We start from the raw sequence: 18,949 nt of genomic DNA on the forward strand, positions 1-18,949 counted from the left end.
GGATTTCAGAGTGGGGTAACTTCACAGGCTTCTCATGGCTTTCATTTCTGGGTATCAGAATCTGAGTATTTTAAAAACAGACATGTCATATAATCACAGATTTAGGTGTTTGTGAAACGTAGGTTAAGGTCACTTTTATAAAGGCAAACATATTTCACCATCTCCGGAGAATAGTTTTCAGAAAGCTCATGTGAAATTTCATGTTTTGATACCAAGTTCTTATGTTAAAAATATATTTAGAAAGGTATATTAATTTTTTTGAAAATTTAGAGGTGAAAGAGCCCTCTTCAGCTACATAAAAAGTTAGTTATTGAATAGATACCAGTATGTATATTTCTTTATTTTCTGGTTTTGGTCTGGCTTTGTCATGGGCCAAACACTAATAGTAAGTGACCCTTCTAGCCATTTGGCTTTGATAGCTTTCTATGCCAGGATGTCTGATTAAATATCCTAGGCACACTGACATGCTATCCATAGACTGCATTAAGGTTTATCTGTACCTCCAGTCTCCTGACTAGTTAATCCTCAGACGTGGGCCTTATTTTGAATATTTTAATGTAAGGTATTGGGCCCCAGTCTCCTATTTTTGATTAAAGAAACTGAGCTTAAGTATCTGTTCAGTGAAAAAGAATTGTTTTCCCATCAAATAGGAATAAGTTTCTCTATATATTTTCATTGTATTTTGGTTATCAACATTCATCAATAATGTTTTCCCTTCCCCTCTGACACACTATATTTTTAATTATGCCAAATAGTCTAAATAATTTATGTAAGCTTCCATTCCCCTGTTCCTGCTAGGGAAGGGGAGTGAGTGTATGTGAATGTGTGTGTATATGTATGTATAGTCCCATTACGCCCACCCCACTTTGGGAGTCTAGCCTTTAAAAAGTATTTTTATAATAATTTTGACTACTTCTGAAAGCAGAGAAAAAACTCATTCATATATCCTGAAATCTGTGGAGGAAAAAGGGTATTTGGTCATTTTTTTTTCAGCTATATTATCTGTGAACATAATGGAAGTAAAAATTTGGCTTAATTTCAACCTGAAAAGTAGAAATCTAGTTAATTGCATTCAAAAGTGGTTTGAGTTTTAACTATTGTGATATTATTTTGGGCAGATTTGATATCTGATTCTCTTCACGAAGAGATTAAGAAGCAGAACTGGCTTGACCATATTGGGTTGTTTGTTTGTTTGTTGTTTTTGTTTTTTTGTATGTGGTTTTAAAAGCAGATTTGCTTAACCTGTTTTAGTTTTTTTGTTTTTTTGTTTTTAATCTGTCTATAGGGATGAGGATTCTCCAATAACATCAAATCTATGTATTTAAAACCAGGGCGGTCAGCACAAATTTGTATGTAGGATTTTTTTGTTAGCTTATGCTATAAGCATACCCAACGTACGTGTGTGTGTGTGTGTGTGTGTGTGTGTGTGTGTGTGTGTGTGTGTGTGTGTGTGTGGTTACCAGCAGGTTTTGAGAGAGAATGGTGCATTGGGAAAGTGTCAGTTGCCACCTCATTCTTCCTGATTTATAGGTTTCTGACACTGTATTCCTTTCTCTCTCTTGTTTTTGACCCCCATTGGGTGTACTTTGTCTATGTACAGATATTTTGTAATATATTAAATTTTTTCTTTCAGTTTATAAAGATGGAAAGTGGAGATTGGAAAATTAAATATTTCCTGTTAATATACCACTTTTGCTGCATTGCATTTACTTCTAATTTCTGTACCCTTTGAGAATATCTAATCATGTATGAAGGACATTTTTTCCTTTATCTTATGGGTTCTCTATTTCGGAAATGCTGTAGACTCATAAGCTATTAAAACAAAAGAAAATTTCTCAGGGTTTGAAGAGGTACTTGAAAACGTTAGAGTAGGGAGTAAAGAATTAAAAATTGAGTTAGGATGGATGGAAAAAATTGAGTTAGGGAAATACATGAGAATATGATTTTAAAAAGAAAAACGTAGCAAACGGATTGTGTGAAACCATCAAGAGTTGAGCTTCATGTACCCTGACTGACTCCTCCTGGCAGGAGAGGTAAGTGGGTTTGAGCTCAACAGTCATCAAAAGAAGTTGGGAAGAAGCTATTTAGACCCAAAAGATACTCTAAAACCAGGTTCCCCACCATTCCACCCAGTCTGGTTTCCACAATGTTACAGAAGAGGTTCGGCATGGGGATTGATGTACTCAGCTCCCTTTGAGATTTCTTCACACTGTACTAAGCCAAGAAGTGATGTAGAGTTGTTCAAAGTGTGTGGTATTCCTAAAATCTTTAACAACTCTACCAGAGGGGAGAATTGTTTTTGTTTATTTTATGGCTTAAAGCACTGAGGAGTTTTTGACAAATGTGTACTGCAATCTAGCTAGGAAGACAAAACCTATTAGGAGAAAGGGAAAATGTCTCAACTTTGTATATGAGATGAGCAAGTTAAGCGGTTACCCAGGATATGGAAAATGAAGGATTAAAAAGCTGCTGCTATGGGTTGCTGACCTGGACTAAGTTCTCCATTTTTCGTGTCCCCTGCCTGTGAGCAAAATCGTACACTTTTTAACCCTGAAGTATAATGGAGAGCTCAAGATGGTTCCAGTTCCATGAGTCTTGATACTGGTTTCTCCAGAGACAGTACATTTGTTTTAGGGCATTATACATTGCATGTTAGTGACTAGGTATGAATTTCAAGCTACCAGAATTTCCACTTTATAACAATAGCTGTCTTAATCCTGAGTCTAAAGACTGAGGAGTTATCTAGCTTATTTTTTTTCCTCTTCATACACAAAGTTATTTCCTTTTCAGTAAACAGATTTCTTTAATACTCTTTTCCCGGATACACACATTAATTTTAAAAGGCTAATGTCTGTAGTGTGCAAACAATGTTCTTGGTAGACTGCTTCTGCTCCCCACCTGAACTTGTTAAAGTTATTGAATGACTTCTCTCTTCATAGTTTAGTAATTCTGGAGGGCTAGGTAGAATAAGAACAAGGAGCTCCTTAGTGAAGAACTTTCCTACTATTTCAAGAGAGAGGCAGATCTGCTGAGTCTTAGTTGGCTTGAAGGGTATAATGAGGATTTCTGGACACTGGTTGGTTTTTATTGTCTGGCTAGGTTTTCTCATGTGCAGAAACACCTCCAAAAGTGTTTCTACAGCCTTAGGACTACTCCAGATAAGTAGAAGATTTCTCCAATCCAGGTTGGAAGACTCCTGTAGGGATTGTTGGTACTGTCTGTCCTACCTCTCCTCACTGTGCTGTCACTTCCCTACCTACCCACCTCCTTTCATTTTCTTGCTTCTCACCTTTCCCTCTTTTTTGTCCTACTCAGGATCCTACTAGGATGGTTTAAATCTACCATAATTACTGATGACTTGACTTAGCTGGGTATTTAGTATTATTATGTTTCATAGTTTGAACATTTTTACAGGCAATTCAGAGAACAAAATCTGGACATTTAACTTTTGGAGTGGGAGGTAAAGAGCATACTTTGTTACTGTCAAAGTATGTTGGGAATTTCTGTGTTGTTCCAGTATTCCTACTTCCACTCTGAACTTTAACCTCTTCATCTTCTCCCTCTTCCTACCTGCAGTAGGGGTGTTGCTACTGATGGTGACATTTCTAAGTTCATTTGCAAACAATGTATATAGGGAATAAAGGTTGATGAGAAGATCATCATAATATGAAGCAGAAAGCATATACAGGCTGTTTTGATGCTCTGGTGGTTATCACCACTTGGGTATCAAAGTGTTTTGGCCACTAAGTTGCTTTCATATCTCTTATTTCAAAAATTAGCCATCCAATACTGAGACTGATTGATATGAAGTTAGTCTTTCAAAATCTTTAAATGAATAATTGTTGGTAAAGCTTTCCTATTCTCAGTCCTCAGCTTCAGCATACTTCTCTGAAGTAGGGATATAGGCATAAGGTACACTTAGATGTGTCCTTAGAACTTGGAAATACATGGGTTTTTAAAGATTTATTATTTATCTGTGTGCATACACACCATATTGTGTGCAGGTAACTGCCCAGGAACACCAAAAGTAGGTATCTGATCCCCTGTAGCTGAAATTATAAGCAGTTATGGGTCACAAAATATGAGTAATGGAAACTGAACTCAAGTCTTCTGGAAGAGTAACATGCTCTTTAACTCTGAGCCATCTCTTCACTTCCAAAAATGAATTATTTTGGTGTCTAGATCTTAAATTCTAGTTGATTATTTTACAGGTATACAAAGTATTTAAACTAAACTATCCCTGAAAGAGGCGGTTTGAAAGTGCTTTTAAAGGCAAATAGCAGTCAGTCAGTGCTTAAATGAAAGTCTTGAGTCTTGGAGGGTTTTTTCTCTACCTAAAGGGCTGTCTCAGAACTTTAGAACATAGAAATTGCTGTGAGGCAGCACTCTATACCTGGCTAATACAAGTTTTAGTTTGTTCAGTTATGGATAAAAAGATTGAATTCAAAGACTTAACAGATGCTTAGGAACTTGGTACCCCTAAATTTAATTCAGGAAATTTAGATTTGCTTCAGACTGACTGGTGTTTACAACTTCAATTAAGATTCAAAGGCCTTGTTTTTTTTTTTTTTTTTTTTTAAAAAAAAAAAAAAAAAAACAGTATAAGGAGGTGGTAGCAGAAATAGGGCAGGAAGGGAAAGCTACTACAGCTTCCTAGCAGTGGTTTATGAGAAAAGAAAATTGTGATTCGGTTAATAAAATTTAGGGAGTGTTTGCTTTAGAGCTTCACAATTTATTTTAGGGTGGTCCCATGAGGGTAGTTGTGTTAAAGAGTTTCCCTTAGTCATACTAGTACCTTTAGGGCTAGAGGATGGGCCTAGAACCCCAGACTATTAAACTATTGATTATCTTAAAGACAGTTCTTCAGGGAATCTAAAGAACATCAGAAAAAAAAAATGCATTATTATGTTATTTGAGACAGGGTCTCACCATGTAACTGGCTTTCCATGAAACTCACTGTATAGTCCAGTGTGGCCTTGAACTCACAAAGATAAACCTACCTCTGGAATGCAGGGATTAAATTCACCACGCCTGTCCTCTAAACAAAAAGTATTAAGCAGATAACTAATATGTGACATTTGCATAGGAATGCTGTTTACATAGTTCAAGTAATAAGGAAGTAAAGTGCTAAAAGTTAAAAATATTTGTGTTTTTTTGTTATTGTTGGTTAGTTGGTTGATTTGGGTTCTTTGGTTCTTTTTACTTTTGAGACAGTGTCTCTGTAGCCCCAGCTGTAGACCAGGCTGGTATGGAGCACACAGAGCTTCGCTTGCCTCTGCCTCCCAAGGGCTAGGATTAAAGGCTTGAGCCACCACACCTAATACAAGTTTTAAAATTGCAAATGATTTTATATATGTTAGATCAGCCCTTCGCATTGTTTAGTTTCCTCTTTGTTTAGATAAGCAGTGCATAGAAAAGCAGAATGCATGAGCTACAGGCTTGATTATTTCATTGCTAACTTGACAAATGAAAACACAAACCCAGGAAGTCGAGAAACCTGTGTTGTTGGGAGAAAGAATTAAGGAAAAGGGAATTCATGTTAAGATACCTACTACATGTTAGGCATTGTGCTAGATGCTTTGCATTTAGTATATATGTAAAGGAGACTCACTGTGTAGTCCTATCAGGCCCGGAACCCATAATGTTGACCCATTTGATCTTAAACTCTGCCTCCCAAGTACTGGGATTAAAGGTGTGCACCATCACACCACTGCTTTTGGTATCTTAATTCTTGGGCACCTTGAAGCCAGAGGTTAAAAGGAATTAAAGGCAAATTTCTCTGAAGATTATTAACTGTATAAAAGAGATAAGGGGAATAGTAGATTACTTTTTCCTTTCTAACCATAAGGAGGAAGTAAAGAAAGCATATTAGAATGAGGTTAGACTAAGGAAATAATCACTGGGGAATTAAAGGAACACATAACTTCACTATTCTAAAATGATGTCAGAGGCATCGGGATTAATTTTTAATCTAGAAATTCAGATTATTGTCTGGGAATATGGGATTGACTGTAGCTATAGTAGGAAATAGGGCCTAAATAGGGTGGTTAAACTTGCCTATAATCACAGACTTCGAAAATAGAGAGAGGCAGAAGGGTCAGGGGTTTAAGGCCATCCTCAGCTCCATAATGAATTCAAGGCTAGTCTGGGATAGGTTTTTGTTTTTTTTGTTTTGAGACATAATCTCACTGTGTAGCTCTAGCTGTTTAGATCTAACATAGAATGCTGCTTCTCCTTCCCAAACACTGGGATTAATAGGGGCAACACCACACCCTGAGAATTTTTTTTTATGTATTTTTTTTTCTTAAAGTGACCTTAAAGAAAGTCTAAATCAAGGAGGTTATTTTTTTATTTTATTTTATGTGCATTGTGTTTTGTCTACGTGTATGTTTGCATGAGAGTATTGGATCACCTGAAACTGAGGTTACAGTTTGAGCTACCATGTGGGTGCTGGGAATTAGACCCATGTCTAGGAGATAATTTTTTATACAATTATTTAAAAGATTTGTTTATTTTATGTATATAAGTACACTGTAGCTGTCTTCAGACCAGAAGAGGGCACCAGATCCCATTACAGATGGTTGTGAGCCACCATGTGGTTGCTGGGAATTGAACTCAGGACATCCAGAAGAACAGCCAGTGCTCTAAACTGCTGAGTCATCTCTCCAGCCCCAAGATAATTTTTTAAAATGTATGTATGAGTATTTTGCCTATATGTATGTCTGTACCATGTGTGTAGTGTGGTGCTCATTGCCTGCTGTGTGGCCAGAAGAGGGCATGAGATCCCCTGAAACAAATCACAAGGCAGTTTTGAGCTATCTTGTAGCTACCTGGAATCAAACACATGTTCTCTGGAAGAGCAGTCAGTGCTCTTAACTACTGAGCCATCTCTCCAGCCCTTATTTTTTATTTTTAAATCTTTCCAATCTTGAAAATTATTTTGTAATTTAAAAAAAATTTTTGTTTAGTTTTTCAAGACAGGGTTTCTATGTATCCCTGGCTCTCCTGGAACTGTGTAGACCAGGCCGGTCTGACACTCGGGGATCTACCTATTTCTACCTCCCAAATGTTGTGGTTAAAGGTGTGTGCCACCACCACCTTGCCTGAATTTGTAATATTGGAAAGACTAGATGTCCTTTGGAGCAGGTGACAACCTGAAAATTGACAGAATAGGATATTGTATGCAGAGAGTTATGCCATGAGAACCCCATCATTGAGAAGACCCAGTATCCTTAGTTAAGTCGTGTCCTATATACAGAACATGCAGAAACTGAGAGAGGGTCTCAAGTTTAGGAAAGTGAGTCTTACACTTGGCTGAGGTATGAGAAATTGATATTTTTTGTTTAGTCTGCTGTGCCTTTTTTGTTCAAGACAGTCTTACAGATTGGCCTCAAAACTAATCCAGGATGGCCTCAATTTTGCTTTGAGAGTTTGGAGATTATGGGCATGTGCTGATTAAGAATCTGTATTTTATAAGTCTGTACATGGACGTGCAGGTTATAAATGTAATCCCAACAAGAAGCCAAAGCAAAAAAATAACCAGAAAAGGCTGTGTTAATTAGAATGACTTTGAAAGTAAAGATGACAGAACACAATACACAGCCCCCAAGTAGTTTTAGGGACCCAAGTATCTCCTGTCTTGTTATCTTTCTCTCTGGGACTTTTGGGAGAGATAAGACTTGGGTTCTGTGCCCCATTAAAAAGGAGCTTCTCACTAGCATCATGGGCCTAAAATAGGAGGAAACAAGACGGCTATGTATGTTCTAAGCACAGGGCAGTCAGTTGACTGGCTAGAATGGAACAGGAAAGGTGTATTAAGAAATGAAGTTGGAGAACCAATCTTAGTGGCCTGAATTAGGATCTGAAGTTTGCTTAAATAGTAAGTGAGCAGTGGGAGTGGGATAAAAATGATCCCTGCTAAGAGAACAATTCTTGAGGATGCTGTTCTTGCCCAGACTTAAGTCAATAAAGACTATCACTAGAGTGAGACCAGGGGAATCCAAAGAAAGGAGGGGAGTTCACAGGAGTTAGGCCTGCTGACAGCATGGGTTTGAATGTGTGTGTGGGTTGGGGAGGCTAAAAGATGCGTTGCAGATGAGGATCTCAGGACACAGTTGAGCTGATTGATGGTGAAAGTTAGGTGATAGGTGGCTGCTTTGTTTTTAAGAAGCAAGTGCTTGTTAGCCACATGCAGTGTACCTTTGTCCAGTGTTGAAGAAAATAGGAGCAAGCCCTACCAAAGGAGGACTGGAGCATGCATTGTGTCCATATGCCCCCAGAACCTGTCCCAAGCATTTTCAGTTTGGAGAACCAGCAAGAAGTCTGATCCTGGGAAAGACATCAAAACTGCTAGCTTATCCTCTATCTGGGAAAGAATATAGAGGTGATTTTTAGTTGGTTGATGGTTTTTGTTTGTTTTTGGTTTCTTCCCCTTTTATGCATTAAAGATGGGAAATGACTAGCCTGTGGCAGTGGTGTGCCTGTGGAAGCACAATCCTCTGGCTTGATTCTTGGAAGGCCTTTTTCTGTCCCTCCCTGGGGCTCATTTGTATATCTGGTTCCTGCTCCCAGAGCCATAAAGTGGGAGCCCCCATTTATTAATTGGGTTGGGACTGGGGAGGGGATCGGCCGGGGACTCTTTAGTGCAGCAGGCAGGGGTCTTTCCGAATGAGCCCATTAGCCAGCCCCAACGGCAGCTGAATCGGGGCTGCAGCCAAGTCCTCTTCGTTTCAAAAACCCTCCATCGCCTGCAGCAGATCAGAACAAGGCCTGCGGGAGCCCTTAGCTTCTGATTGCAGCTGTGAGGAAGGACAAAACAATTTATAGGAAGCCAAGTAGCTCTTGTCTCACTGTCTTTTTCTTTCTGACTTTGGGGGAAAAGAAGGCTAGATTTCTATATCCCCCTCTTACTGAGGTTTCTTGTAGGCATGTACAGGCACGAAGTAGGAGAAAACAGGAATCTGTAGGATTTGATATTTATGTCTGCTGTGGGTGTATTTACAAATCCTTCCCATATACATTCAGTTACGTTGGACTAGCAGCCATTACATATACAGGCTTCCTATATAGGGTTCCTTAGGGCAAAGTCAAGTATGTGTTCAGTATGGCAATCTGAGAGTGGGGAGAGACAGTCTACTTGCTTTATCAAGATCAGAGTTAGATCCCTTCCTAACTTTTCCTCTTAGGAGGAAAGAGCTTAGCATTTAGAAGAACTCATTTGCCACTTTAATCAAAGTACACTAGAAAGGCATATACTACAGGGGTACTGCTTTCTACAGTGGCATAGAGAAGGGTGGCAGGCCGGAATATCACAGGGGAGGGAGGGACATTTGGGTCTTAGACCTTACTGAATCATAGATATCCAGAGCTGGAAAAGGGGTCATATAATCCAGACTCTTTTAAAAGCAAGATACCGAAGCTTAAAGGACTTTGTTGTCCAGTCATTCAATAAGACTGTTGAGCTATCTAGGACTAACTTCCAGAGGCAGAGTATTAATCTACATGAATAAGTATTAAGCCCTCAACTTTTAGAGTGCCTGTTCCTAATAACCTAAGGCTACTTTAAGAAGGAAAAAAGCAGATTCTGAAGGGGGAGAGACAGAAGTTGAGGAAAAACAGATTTAAAGTTATTAGTAGGAAACCACATTATATATTACTCAAGAATAATTTCTTAGTGACCAAGTGTAGTAACACCTTTAACCCCCTGGGATCAGTAGATGGAGATAAACAGATATTGAGGACAGTCAAGGCTACATAGTGAGACCCAGTCTTAAAGAATTAGACTCATTCAGGGCTAGTTAGATAGCTCGGCTTGTAAAGGTACCTAGCCTGGTAAATTGAGATCTATACCTAGGACCCACATAATGGAGAGAACTAACACCTGCAAGTTGTTCTCTGACCACAAACACACTGGCACAGACACCAGTCACACATATAATAAATAATGTGATTTTTAAAAAGAATGGCATACAAATTTTATAAATATTTTTAAAATATAATAACTAATTTATTGGGAAGAAAGTGGTAGCCATAGCCAAAGATCCTAATGCCCTTAGAGTTACCCCATGTTTTCAAAGAATCCTTAGCCACAAACTAGGGGAGGACTGATACTAGGAAAACTTCCTCAGAGGCAATGTGAAAAATTCATACTAAATCTCAACTTAGGCTCTTTGTCATGATAATAAAGTTATGTCAGAAAGAGTCCAAATGGAGAGAGAGAGAGCACTTGAAGGCAAGGCTGGAGGGAGTATCACTTAAGGGGATATAGAAATTCAAGAGAGTTGGTGGGGACCTACCTTTCTCTTATTTGTGGAGTTGGGGAAGCAGTATTTGGTATTTTTGGGCTGTGCATAAGGAAGAAGTGTTGCAGAGTGGTAAGAACCGAAAATAAGCTTATCAGGTGGGGCTGTCCTATGGGACAGGTATTATAAGCTATCTTATCCTGGAACTAGGTCTACTACACTTTCTTATGCTTGCTTTCTCTGGACATAAAACAATTGGAGGCCTGTTAGTAGCATAAAAGGAAATTCTGAAGAAAGCAGCAAAACACTGAACAACTTGGAGATAGTTATGGTCTGTGTTATGGGATCTGCCAACTGGATATTGTCTGTGGATAACAAAGGGACAGACCCCAGTGTGTATATTTGTAATCAGTCCATTGCACTATAGTTGGAAGAATAGAGGAATATGTGGTTGATTTCCATGCAAAGACTTTGTTCCTGCAAAGGAAATGCACAATAGACCTAGTTGCCCAAATTGCAACAAATCTACTTCTGCCCACCTTTCTATTTCATAACTAAGGCCATTTTCTGGCTCAGAACTCCTCTTCAAGAAGATTTGATGGTTAAGAGAACCTCAGATCCAAGCTGGTGGTCTGGTCTAAAGTTATGTTGCCTCTTCTAAGTTAGAATCTTGCATTAACCTTGTATTAACACTAGCATGCCTTGCTCTTTATAGTATCTCTGTTTTTCACAGCTTTTGTCCTATTAAAATTTCCAACATACATCTTAAGAATCAGGGCCATGGTTCTCCACTGACCAGCCTAGGAGCTAGTGTTTCAGAGGTAGGAATCTGGAACAGTCAGTTTTTCTCTGGAAGAATTATTAAGAATTATGTGCCACCTTGGGGGAATTCAGGTCTAAGGGAATTGGAAAAGCATGGAGAAGCAGCAACCATCATGCTGTTACTGGTAGCTGTCAACACTATAATCTACGCATAACCAAAGACCCTCTTTGCTCTGGTCCCATGTCTTGTATCTGATGTAGCTTCTTATTTTTCTTTACAGATAGCAGCAGCAGGGATGGCCTTTGAAGAACTTGGGGACATCCCATCAGTTACCTTGCATCCAGAACCTCTCAAACAGTCTCATCCACAATACTTGAAGCCAGGTAGGGACTTAAAGCCAATCAGAAGCCACTGTCTTGATTGTACATGAAGTAGCACCCCACTTGTGGTAATGGCATTACCTTATCCTTCCCCGAAATCCCCAAACTAATGTCCAGAGTTTTTATTTGGCCCCATTCTGATATCCTATCTCGTAGTTAATAAACTCTCTCCAGCTAGAATGGTTGAGCTCTCTCTAACAGCAGCAGCTACTTCATTCCTGTGTTAACAGATAGATATACCTCTCACAGGAGTTATTCAGTTACTTTCGTCCTCCTTTAGGATGAATATCTCCCTTGCCCATACCCTTTCATACACAAAACACTTTTGCCTAAAGTTTTGTTTTGTTTTCTATTTCAAGATAGGACAATACTATCTCTTCTCCTTGTCTCTAATGAGCTTCACTGCCTTCTTTCTAGGTTCAGTGGAAAATTCCACCTATCCAAACACTGTATGAGACACCAGAAGTAGAGGCTTGCACCTCTATCTCGTTACCCAGAGCCAGCACCTCCACCTTCCTTCCCTGCTAGGTATGCTGCTTCACTCACCTCGCAAATGATGGCCTGTAGCTCTGTCTCTGTCTCTTGTGTTTGTTTCTTTCCCTGCTTCTCATATGAACTGGGACTATAGGTTCTACATCTAGCTCCTCAAGGTATATTTTTGTTGTTCAGTGTCTCCAAAAATGGAAGGCATTTGTGACTCAGCTCTTTTTCCCAGTAATTTCCAAGTCCTTTGGAGGTGCCCTTTTAATGTTCGTCTGGTGTCCATCCCTTTTTCCGTAGCTTAGAGCTGCTTCCCTTCTGTTTAGCAGGTATGTGAAAGGACTGGGAAACAGACAGGCTTCGATACTACAGAATGATCCAGTAACACATAGCCTTTCTCTTGAAAGCTGAAATTCTGAAGGCTTAACCTGAAAAATACATGGATTTTTTGAGAGTGTTGATCTAGTATCTGTTCCTTAGGACTAGCCTCTTGCCTCTGTCCCTAACACCCACATATCCCAAGGAGTGGAAAAAGAATAGCTTTTGGGTAGAGTCAACCACTGTTACTCTTTTAAGTATGATGTCAGCTTTATTCTGGGCCCTATGGAGAATTATCAGGGGGTTAGAGCATCTTCCTGCCTCCTGGTTGCTAGAGGTGACACTCACTGCCTTATCCTTTTGACTTTCTGACTTTTCTCTCAGCAGTGTTTCTCATCTCTGCAACCCAGATAGCCAAAGCAGCAGGTCCAGATAAGTGCTTGATGAGTCAGGTGTTGTTTCCTAGAAGCATGTGTGTCAGAGTGGGTAAGAGAGATAAAGCGGATGTTAGAAAGCAGGAAGTGTCTCAGGAAGTAGTCAGGTTGTACATACCCATGAACTTCCTTGATGGCATAGAGAATGCCAACATTTACATCTTGTCTGTCAGCCAGGCTACCTTATTTCTCAAGGCAGTGGGGCAACTGCAGTCCTGATTTATACCACACGAGGGCACTGCTGGCCAATTAAAATCCAAGCCCCTTAGGAAACAGATGGATGAGGGTACTCTTTCCAGGGAACGGATCAGAAACACTCCCAGAGAGCCAGAGAACCTGGCCTAGAAGCCAGAAAAATAACTGATACCACTTGTTATTCCTCTAAAATGGCCTGAGGCCTAAATACTTAGTCCTTCAGGCCTGCTGATTTAGTGGGTATCCAGCTGAACTTAAGTCCCAGGTGCTATCTCTTCAAGGTATACCTGGCTCCAGTTGTCCAACCCACTGTCCCCATGTCCCTGAGATGTTGAGTTCCAGTCCAGGAGGGTGGGGTTCGATGGTTTCAGAAGGGAAACGGTTTTCTTCGAGTATTCAAAGGAAAGTGTCTTTGTGAGAAAATGGAGTATAAGAAAGTGGGTTACTTCATCTCTTCTCCTGACAGCACCCACCCCACCCCCCAACACAAACCTACAGAATTCAAGTTTAAGAAATCTTTGTGTCTTGTTGAGTAAACCACTCCCAGGACTCCAGAGAGCTCTAAGCCAAAAAAAAAAAAAAAAAGGGGGGGAAAAGAAAAAAAATGTATCCGAAAACAGCATGGTGGGGACTGCTTTGGCTATAAGCTTCATGTGCCATGTCATGACTCTTCTGGGCATGCCAAGTGGCTTGGGGTCCTGTGGGACTGAGGAGCCCTCAGTTTATACTCAGTCAGAATGAACAGGCTCAGAGAGATGACAGGGTCTTCCTCCTTCTCCTTCCCCCATGCCTGAAGGCCCCTCCCCAGGAGGACAGCTTGATTAAACAGTCGGTGCTGCTGGAATTACTGCACAGCTGGTGCTCCCCCCAGCACCCCGAGCAGAGCAGCAGTGCAGATTAAAATCTCCAATTAGCGTTAAAGTGAAGTGAGGAGGTGCTGAGGCTGCCAAGGCAGCCAGGCCGAAACCCTGAGTTGGCACCCTCGCTCATGCCTGATTCTGAGTGCTACCCTTAGTCACTCCTTTCCTAGTCCTCTCCTAACAGTCCTCAGTGTCCATTAGACTTGTATCACTTGAGGCCAGAGGAAGACCTTGGGTTGGTGGCACATGCTAGGACTCCATAAAATGGAAGAAAGTGAGATCAATCAGTGACTCTGATGGAGAAACACTGTGGACAGCCTACTAAACAGCTGGGCTACAGCGACGTGATGCTACTGCTGCTGCTTTTTGCTTACAGAAAGAGTCAATAGGACAGGTCCCTTGGAGCTTAAGGTGCTCAGGGGCATGGTGTCCACATGAACATCCATCTGTGTATATTTAATCCTATCTGTCCTATCTGCTCCCACCCAAATTATGGCTCCTTCCCTCCTCTCCCATTTTTCTCTTAGCTTTTTTGTAGGCAAGGGTAGGCATAGCTGAGTTCCAGAGTGTCACCATGCCTTGCCACCTGGGTTCTAGCTCTTTATCTTGCTAGTTTGGGGAACAGCAGAGGTAGGTATGCCAAATGAATCAGACCCTTCCTACCCCTGAACATCTTACCCACTCCAGTGATCCCTCTGCCATTTATACTTTTGATCCTTGCCTATCAAGCCAGAAGCAGGACAGTTCAGCTAGCCACACACTCTAACTACCCTCTGCTCCTTTAAGAGAAATGGAGGTGGGTGCCCAGCTGACTTAACCTACTCACACCTCTAAAAATTAGACATCAGGGCTTGGTGCCACCCTCACCCTCCCAGACTGGCACATGCTATCCTGGCAGAGGTTCAAGCACACCCCCATGTCATACTCCTACCCTATGTCTTCCTCTACTCTCTCCCTCTCCCACATCTTTTTTTTTTTCTCAGCTCAAAGCACAGCTGAGCCTTAAAAGGGGGGTGGGGGTGGAAAGACCAAGCTGGGGCAGGGGGGTGTAGAGCGCCAATAGCACGTTTTCACCTGCCATTTAATTGGATGTATTTTTAATTAATGGGACCTCAGGGACCAACATGAGACAATCTGATCTCTGAATAGGGACAGGGGAGGGATTGGATAAGGGAGGAGGATTGGGCCACTGGGTGCGGTTACCAGGAACCCGAGCCCATCAATCACTGGCCACTTTGCGTTCTGGCATGGAGAATAGCGAGGTGGAGGAGAAGGGGAGGCACTGGGGATAGGTGCCAGGATTTCCCCCCCCCCAACTGCCAGGACCTCCAAAAGAGATGGAATCATGCTGACTGACTCAGGTCTGCAGCCTAAATTTCCAGCCAGAATAGTAGGTAAGACTGTGTTCTTGTTCCTGCAGTTTTGACTAAATGGGCTGATCTCAGTATAATATTATGGAAGGGGTGTGGGGTACAACTCTTAAGTCCCTGAAGAGAGAGGACTAGGAACCATGGACCTGGGGCTGTGGTAGAGGAAATCTGAAAAGGGCCAAGTTTGGGGCCATTTCTGTAGGAAATATGTGTCATAGTAGGTACATGCAAAAGGGTACCCAAATGAGATCTGATGTGTTTCGATCTGAATCTTAGAACATTAATGTTATAAAGAAGGGAACTTGGAGCTCATCTTGTCTGACTCCTTCGTTTATACAGACGTGGAAGCCAAGACCCAGAGAGGAGGAACCAGTTGAATCCTGCCCTGAAGTTGCTTTATGCTCTGGATTTGCAGAGTTCTGGGAGCATGGGGCAAGACTATGTAGGTAAGGAAGGAAGAAATGAAAACATAAGTGGGGTATTCTGTCCTCCTGCCTGAAGTCTCATGGCACTGTCTCCTGAGTGTTGGAGCAGTTTAGGAAAGCCAGTAGATAGAGTTTATAGGAGACACAATGGGGGAACATCCCATTTGTGTGGCCTGTTCCAGAGGTCTCTATCCTTCAGCCCCTCTCTGTAGAATTCTGCCATTTTTTAAGGTCTAAGGGAAAGAAATGCTTCAGCTACCTTAACTACTTAACCAAAAGGCAAATCTCCCAAGTAAGACTAAAAAATTTTAGTTGAAATCTTACCATGTTTCCATGCTATAATAAAAGCATTGGAAGTAGTTTACACCCCTTATCCCATTACTACAATAGAGACAGTGGTCAAATGCAAGGCCCTGTAAACTAAGCTAGGAATGTTCCTGGATCCATGTAGTATCCTGGCTCTAGAGTGTTAGGTCACTTCTGGTTCTTACAGTGATGGTGTATCCTGGAGAGAGGGGCACATTTCCAGTTGTCTATATCCCCATCCCCTTACTTCCTTCATTGTTTATATGCTAGGACCAGGGAGAGAAGGATGAATGAAGGTAATGGAGGGATTTCCTACCAGGTTGCCAAAGGTGGCATTTCTCAACATTTCCCTCTTTTCTCAAAATCTTCAACATTCTTTGATCTCTGTTTCATGAGGCTAAACTGGGGTGGAGAAGGGTTAAAAGGCAGTATCAATAGAATTTACCACGCTCTCTAGCTCTCATCCTTACTTCCCTTCCACTCATAGAACTGTCGTCTATTTTAGTAACCTGTTTCTACCCCCCAGGCCCTTGAGAAAAGCGGAATCTGCCTCTGCAGCTTCCAACCTTATTCTGATCTGCCTTGGACTGTCAGGGGCTGTCATGGTCTGTTACTCACAGACAGGGTGAGAGGCCCTCATATTCCCCTAGGACAGTCTGGAAAAAAATCTTTCTAGGCCCCATCCTGCATCCAAGTGCCTCAGGGCTGTCGGTATCAAGAAACTGTGCCAAAACCTGTCCTGTCAGGGAGACGAGGAAGAAGAGAAGATAATGTTGATGTTTTAGAACTGAGACCTATAGTTCCACCCATGGGACTGGCTGCTCAGTATAGTGCAGAAAAGTCATAGTGACTATTGTTTGAGGATAGGTGGCTACTCTTCAAAGAGTACTGTCCACAAATCTGTTCTTTCCGGTCTGAAATAGAGAGCATTTAAGATAGCACAAAGCAGAGGAAGAAAGGCATCTACTTTCTGCATACAAGCTTCCTACTCCCTTTATTGATCTTGGTAATTGGTTCATCCCTACCCCAGGTTTTGGAAGCATAGGAAAGCAGTCACCTTACATTCTGGATGTTCTTTGAGGAATAGAGCTACTTTCCCTCCTAATTCTGCCAGGTCTACCATCCACTTCCAAGGTGTCCAGGGTTGTCTCAGGGTGTCAGATCTATAGCCTAAAGTCCCAAGTCTAAAGCCTGCTATGAAATCCAGAAGAAACTCAGACCCTTTGTGGGAAAATGTTTAGATATTAAATATATGTAGTAGAAAAATATAGCATACCCACAATTTATTACCTTCTGCGATTAGTCAGCATTGGCCTAGTATTTAGATTTTACTCTGATGGGGCTCCTTTCTTTCTTCTCCCTTCAGTTTTTTCATGGGTTGAGAATAGATCTGGAAATTTGAACTTTTCACATTGATACTTAGAAAGCTGTTATACAGGTTCTCCCTGTATCTTCCAGAGCCTTAGTCAGGAAGGAAAGGAGAGAGACTTGACAGAGGTGGCAGTGCCATGGTGCTCATTGGCCAGAGATGGAAGCAGGAGATGTCTGTTTCTGAAACAGCAGCTTACCCCATCTTCTTCTGTTCACATGCTGATGGCTCTATGCCCAAGTGTCCCAGCTCGCCTGGCTGGTGATCCTGTTCCACTGCAGGCAGCTAGCTTTCTACACAGAATACACACTAGGGTCTCACACTCTTTTACTCACTCCTCTCTGTGTCTGTGTTGTGGATTCCTAGGGATAAAATAGAGTGGTTCTGTGCTAGGAAGTTGGTGGGCACTGGGGCTTACTGCTACTGCGTACATATTTGCCTGTCTGTAAGAGGGGGAGGAAGAAGGCTGCTGGCAGCTTAGCAGAGCTTAAGGTTCTGATGACTCACAGCAATGGGGGTGGTTCATGAAAACAACAGAGGGGAAGGGGGATCAAGTCTGTTAGAGTTTTCTTTTGCCCTGGCCCTGCCCACTCTGAGCTCTGTAGATGAAAAAAATCTCTCATTAGATTAGGAGATGTCCCAGCTATGAAAAGAAAGGGAGAAATGGGAAAGAAGGAAACAGGAGAATCTGAGCTTTCCCAGTAAGGCTTCTCATAAGGAAAGACTGAGACATTGCCCTACACAGAGGACATTAAACATATATTTGTGACAAGACAGTCAGGCGTCCTGGGCACTTTCAAAAAGAGATGTTTTCCTGGTAAACAGCTATTACTATCATCCCTCAGTTGCCTGCCTAGAACTCAGTGTACCCAGCTAACACTAAAGTTTTAAGGGGAGGGGTGGGTGGTGCTGTTTGTTTGTTCTTGAGACAGAATCTCATTATGTAGCCCTAGCTGACTTCCAAGTTTCAAACCTCCTGCCTCATCTCCCAAAGTGCTAAAAGTATAAGCATGTACTACTATGTCTACTGTCAGAATTTCTTTTTTTAATATGTGTGTGTGTGTGTGTTGCCTACGTGTATGTCTGCGCTTACTGTACTATGGAGACAAGAAAGGAGCAATAGATCCCCTGAAACAGATGGTTATGAGCTACCATGTGGGTGCTGGAAACTGAACCTAGAGCAGCAGGTGCTTTTAACCACTGAGCCATCTTTCCTTCCCCAGCAAAATTTAATAAGAAAGAAAGAAAAAAAAAAAGACAAATACTACTACCTGCTGAACAAGGTATTGATGTAGACTGGGGAATGGCTGCAGTTACAGATGTTCAGAGTTGTTGATTTTCTTCTCTCTCACTAGTTGGATGGGCAACATGCATTTCCTCCATCCTGTCTCAGTTCACTAGTGACTGGGACTCACAAGGAAAGAGAACAGTAGGGACTTTGGATATCAGTATATTCCAGGCACATGATAATAAACACCCTGGCTTCTGGCCTCATAGAAGAGAAAGTTGGGCAAGTGTTTGGCGATGTATCATGAGTTCTTGTTTGTCTGTTTTTCTTCCTTTTATTGTTGGAAGGTCTGTTTTCTAGCCAGAGTGAGGGTCATCTTCCCAGCTATGCCTGGAAATCCAAGGATGGCTTTAGTTGGAGAAAGACAGATTAACTGTTCTTCATTCAGGAAGATAGGATCAATTTTACTCTTCCTCCTTCGTAGCAGTATAAGGAGCTTTGGGACCCTGTACTAAAGCTTAGGTATAAACTAAACCAACACATCATGTTGCCTTGGATATAAAACTTGTATTAAGAGCCT

General features: G+C 41.4%; 1 protein-coding gene across 2 annotated transcripts in view; it reads left to right on the forward strand.

The window, feature by feature from the left end:
- The window catches only part of CDK12 (cyclin dependent kinase 12), a gene marked incomplete at its 5' end in the record, with an annotated part of 72,636 nt that overhangs the window by 47,386 nt on the left and 6,301 nt on the right, over window positions 1–18,949 (forward strand). Inside the window, 3 exons of one of the 2 annotated variants that reach the window (XR_013975186.1) lie at window positions 11,285–11,387; window positions 11,802–11,912; window positions 15,381–15,487. The remainder of the gene's footprint in view (window positions 1–11,284; window positions 11,388–11,801; window positions 11,913–15,380; window positions 15,488–18,949) is intronic. The other variant, XR_013975187.1, reaches the window with a different exon arrangement.

Source organism: Micromys minutus, assembly GCF_963924665.1.
Source record: "Micromys minutus genome assembly, chromosome: 10".
NCBI classification, from domain to species: Eukaryota; Metazoa; Chordata; class Mammalia; order Rodentia; family Muridae; genus Micromys; species Micromys minutus.